Source organism: Garra rufa, chromosome 9, assembly GCF_049309525.1.
Source record: "Garra rufa chromosome 9, GarRuf1.0, whole genome shotgun sequence".
In the NCBI taxonomy this organism is placed as follows: Eukaryota; Metazoa; Chordata; class Actinopteri; order Cypriniformes; family Cyprinidae; genus Garra; species Garra rufa.
Genome location: NC_133369.1, coordinates 29,645,692 through 29,651,859, shown reverse-complemented (window position 1 = coordinate 29,651,859; position 6,168 = coordinate 29,645,692).

The window sequence follows — 6,168 nt, the reverse complement described above, 5'->3', positions numbered from 1 at the left end:
AGTTATTTTTACTTTTTTTCAAAATAACCCAACTGCAATTTGACTGAATTTAATTTTATTACACAATGAAAAAAAACATGATTTTTGAGTTATCTGTTATCTGCAAATGAGCTCTTCATATATACATACAAATATATATTTTTTAAATATATACATGTGTGTGTATTTATATATACATAATATATATATACACAGCATGTAAACATCAACTATTTTGAATGTGATTAATCACGATTAATCGTTTTGCAGCCCTATTTAAAATATATTACGGCGTTCACTTCTGAGGTTTTTTTTTTTCAGTCTGTTGGTGGTGATTGAGCTTTTTCTGTCCGGAGTTGACTTCTGATTCCATCATATTTATTTCATGAGCATCCAAACATTTAATGATGAAAAACACCCCAAAGGCAAAAAAGTCAACATTCGTTTATGAATATTTCTTGAGTAATAACCAAGAGTTTACGATGTTTAGAGGAAAGGATTTCTCACAGATCATTACTTCCCCCATCTAAAAGTATATCTGGAGATTTTCGTGATTAGATTTTACTTGTATCTTTTTGAATGATGCCACATAATAAAGGTATAGAAAGCTTTATACTTAAAGAGTTTTAAAGAATATTATGGAGACGCTGTGACCATTAAGTTTTGGGTAAGCTGAAACAAATCATTCTTACACTCTCCTTTCAGATTTTTATGTTCATAAAGCTTGTATTTGCCTTTTGTGTTGTTTTTGTTGTGCCCTTTAGGGCTTTAATATAAATCTGTTCAATAGGGAGAAAAGGGGCCATAGCAAGAAAGAAAAATGTGGTCTCTGATGTGTTTGGTTTCAAGATACCAGACTTGAGATCCCCTGTTGGTAGTATCTGTGAAATAATGTTGCCTAAAGAAGGTCTTGTTTAGCCAAAGAAGAGAGGATTTGTAGAGATCTGCTGGAGAAGTTGACTGCGCTCTCAAGATAAGATGTTACAGATGCTCGGGAAAGATAACCGCTGCTTTTTGAATGTTTCAAATTAGATTTAAGTCTTAATTTAAACTGATTTCTCATCTAATTTAAGATACTGACTGATTACTCTCAGATTTGACCATAAAATCATGCCATTTAAGTCAGCGTTAATCAAATAACGTTGCTGGTTTAGACAAATAATTAAGCTGTGATCTTAATCGGTTATTACTTCGTGTAACTCAACCACACAAATATGCTTTTAAAAGATCCCCCACAGATCACACAAAGAAACTCAACTATAAAACAGCTATTTTTAAAGTCTTTGCAGCTACCAGTGATTGACATTCATCCCCAAATCCTTTTTGCCACATAAAGCTGTCCTCAGCTTTACTACGCACTATATCAAACACAGCATTGGGCCACATTGCTGTCTTGTGTGCAAAGATTTTACAGACTATGACGGAAATACTTAGTCAACATGTAAACAAACTGGCCTTCCTGTTCAATAGGGTGAGGCTTTCTCTGCAAGACAGGAACAGGATGTGAAATGATACTGTACAACTGATTACCCCCTTCAGACTGAGCTGATATTACTGCAAGGAATAGTTCATCCAAAAATGAACATTTTCTGAAAATGTACTCACCCTCAGGCCACCCAAGATGGTGAGTTTGTTTTTTCATCAGACCAGATTTGGAGTAATTTAGCATCAATTGCTCATCATTAGATCCTCTGCAGTGAATGCAGGTTCAAAAGGGTGATTTAGCAGTGATGCCGTAGAAGAACATTTTTTAAAATCTGAAGAACCGTTTTGACTATAAAGAATCTTTTTTGCATTTGAAAGGTTTCATGGATGTTCAAGGTTCTTCATGGAACCATTGATGCCAATAAGAAACCTTTATTTTTAAGAGTGTGGGTGCATTTAGAAGAAGAGATAAAAAGATATTTTTGATGAAATCCGAGAGCTTTCTATCCCTGCATAGACAGCAACGCAACTACCACTTTTAAGACCCAGAAAGGTAGTAAGGACATTGAAAAAATAGTCCATGTGACATCAGTGGTTTAACTGTCATTTTTCGAATTTATGGATACTGCTGTAAACAAAGCTGTGCTACGCTTATTTACACTGCTTTATAATGCATTACACAGATGCTAGATGAAGAGAAAATGCAATGTAAACTTTCCTGAAATCAGACAGTGCCCCTCAGAGATACATTCATATAAACTACTACCCCCAATTCATTATTTAGAAGTTTCTTCCAATATTTCCTGCATCGTGAACAGTGAGATTGATCTACCTGCTGCAGTATTTACTCCTCTTTATGTCTGTCTTCAGTGTTTCTGTCCTCTGTTAATGACCTTTTACAGACTAAATAAAATAATAATGTAATATTTCCACACAAATGACATTTTGGAACATAAATGCACCAGGCCATAGGTCATTCCATATCGTTGAGCCCTGTAATAGGTGGTAAATATCCATACGGTCTGTCTCCTTTGTAGTGGACTGATGACCCAACAAATCTTCCATCTATTTCTTAACCCGACATAGTGAATTACTTTTGTTCCTTTGGGTTTTTTTTGTAAATATGGTGTTGCAAATGTATATAGAGGCACGTATTTTCATGAGCTTAGGTTGCATTAACTACTTATAAAGTTAAAAGCTGCATGTTTGTAAAAAAAAAAAAACATAATAATTCTTCACAATCTAGTACAAATATTAAAGGGATGGTTTACCCAAAAATTAGAATTCTGTCATTAAAGGTGCCATAGAATGGAAAACCGTATTTACCTTGGCATAGTTGAATAATAGCAGTTCAGTACATGGACATGACATACCGTGAGTCTCAAACACCATCATTTCTTCTTATATAAATCTGGTGTTTGCAGAAGACCACTGAAAAATAGGCTAATCCTAACATAACACAGACTATGACGTTATAGTCCCGATCATTAATAGTCACGCCCCCAACATTTGCATAGCCCAATCATCAGAAGTTCTGCAGGTAGGCTATTGTGAAAAAAAACAAAACAAAGCGAGGACAATAGCGAAAATGGCAGATCACGGAAATAAATGTTATGTTCCAGGTTGTGCAGGAGATGTTAAGTGCAGGGATGGGTTGGTGTCTGTACTCAGAAAGATAAGGAAAACAAATAAGGCGTTCTAATAAAATAAGGCGAGACACTAAAGGGACACGGTTAGCTTGTTGCTAGCGCTAGCCTGTTATATCGCAGTACATAAGATTTCACTTACCACATAAACAGAGTAAGGAGAGATGACTGTGCGGACGATGCAAATGATTTACAGATCCTGAGCATCACTAACAAGCATCTAAACTGGCAAAATATGTGCAATTGCAAATCTCAAAAGTGAAAGTAAAATGATTGTGCATTCAAAACAGCAGTTTCAATGACCTGCATATTAATAGTGGCTTGGGCTTCGTGATTAAAAATATATTTTTCCACCATGTGTGAGCTACTGAAAAGAGGCGCTCTGTGAAACAGCCAATCAGAGCAGAGCTCATCATTATTATTCATGACCATTCCAAATAAGATAATAACAGAGCATTTCATTCTAGGGACAAATCCTAGGGTTGTAAATGGACCTGTAAAATCGTTTCTGGAGAATTTTTGCCCTTTCCTATGCCATATGTAGATATCAGAGAACAATTTAAAATATTGTATCAATGCATTCTATGGCACCTTTAATTACTCACCCTCATGTCATTCCGAACCTGTAAAACCTTTGTTAATATTCGTAACACAAATTAAGATATTTTTGATGAAATCCGAGAGCTTTCTTACCCCCCATAGACTGCAAGGCAACTGACACGTTTAAGGTCCAGAAAAGTATGTGACGATAACGTTCAAAAGTATCAGTTTTCAAATTGCGCAGGATGTTAAAATAGTTTAAGTCATAACATAATATTCTCTAAGAAATTGTGTAAAAATTGGGCTTTATTAATCAAAACTCTGTATCTTGTGTAAAAAGGAATAAAAGTTGTCTGAGTTTTACTGCCTCTAGTGTTCATTTCAACTGGAAACTGCAGTGAATCGTACATATAGGTGTGTTTTTTCAGTTTTGCGGAAATATATATAGAGCATTTCTAATGAGTCAATGTTGCATTCATTGATGCAGTTGTGTGGATTAGTTGTATATTATTCTGATGTTTTAATCAGCTGTCTGAACTCACATTCTCATGGCACCCATTCGCTAGAAGATCCGGTGGTAAACTGTTGTAATGCTAAATTTGTCCAAATCTATTTCAATGAAAAAACAAATGCATCTACATCTTGGATGACCTGAGGATAAGTACATTTTTAGCTGAAGATAAAATGCTTGTTAGGAAATCTTTGTAAACAATGTTTTGCCATGAAGTATTTCATTTAGTACTGTTTATATTACGTAGAAAGTTACATTTGCATTTAGCTGTATGAACAAGCCTAAATTTTTACTCTGTTATAATGTGTTATCTTTCTAATCCCTTCTCTTTGCAAGGGCTTGTTGGGTTAGTCAGACTGTGGGCTCTGACTCTCATCCCACCCCTCACTTCCATGGAAACGTTGAGACTGTTTACATTAGAAGGTCTGGTGATGGTAAAACATGTCTGAATGCCAGAGAGAGAAAATGAGAGCAATCCATTCACTGACCTGCTGCTCCTCTTCTAACCCACTATAGCAAAAGGCAAACACAATCATCAAATATTTCATTTTTATAGTAGCTCAAGAGAACTGCTGTATGAATTAGTATTAAGGACATGTAAAATAAAGTTTCATTTTTGGACAGTGAATATATATATTAATACTATAATGGATAACACAGGTATGAAAATGATCTAATCAGCTCTGGCGTTAAGATCTCCTCTCAAATGAGATAAGTGGAGATACTTAAGACCACATAACACAGTACAATTATTTACAGCTCTTTGATTTGATAACTATCAATTCCCTTCATACTGATCCAGTTTTAATTTGCTGCTCATCCTCTGAAGTTCAAATGGATAATGTGAATTTAAATCGCCGTATAAAATAAAAAGATCCATTTCAATAACATTATGCTAATTCGGTTAAAATGCCCCTTTCATGGAGAAAAGGCTAATGAAGAGGAATAATAAGCTGTATTGTCCTGATGATTTTTTTTTTTTGCCATCTATAATTCCATTGCTGATGAGGGTTTAAACTCTCCTGTTTGCAGCTGGGAAATGAAAGGTGTCCTTCAGGTTCATCTGACTGAAATAGCTGTAATCCTGCATTAAGAATTTGTTTAGAATTGATACGCTATTAATGCAATGACCAGTTGTATGAAATTCAAAACAACTATTTTACACATACAAGCAGGTGTGCACAGCAGTATGATGAAAATTTGCTGGGCTAGCAAACCAATAAATAAGTATTTTTCTTGGAAATAACCTTGGGCTGGGTCTGTTTTCCCAAAAAGGACCTGGTTAGGATATCTATTATTATCAGAACAAGACTCTGTTAGATCAGTATGCAATTTGAATGTGAACATGAGGTTAGTTGTGTTGGTCACCATTTCAGTTTCATATGATGGTAATACTTCTCAGGAAGTGTTAAAACAGCAGTCGCTCTTAGGCCTAAATAAGTATTTCATTTCCAGGGAAGGAGCTTATGCCAGTGCAACAAAGCTACATCTCCCAGCTGTGCAATGTGTTATTGCAATTTATTGTGAGACTAATTACATGGGATCATTACACTCCCAACAGCAATCAGAACTCTCTCCCGAAAGTAACAGACAGATTAAAATCTTTATATATTCAATGGCATGGTGAAAGAAGAGCGAAATGGAAAGAATTATTCGTACTAAGCCATTTGACATTGGTAAGAAATTATGAGAGATGGTATAATGGAAAGAAATGTATCAAGTACAAGTCTGAAATGTATAAACTAAAACTTAGACAAAGCAGGTTTGACTTTCAGGAGAAATAAAATAAAATAAGAATCTGACCTTCAGGTTTTGGCTCACATTGTTTACAAATTTTGGTTCAGATGATCTTTTGCCTCAGGACAAATGAGCATAGTTTGACTTTTATCTACTTTGGTTGTGTACAATAAGAGGAACAGAAGGAAGTACAACACCCTTCCTCGTATCCTTGAGAGAATTCTTCAGGGAATTGTTAGGAATAGCTAAGAAAACTCAGGGACACAAAAGATGTAGTGCCATGAAGTCTTTCTTAAAAAGAAATGGGACTTTTAAATTATGTACATACCA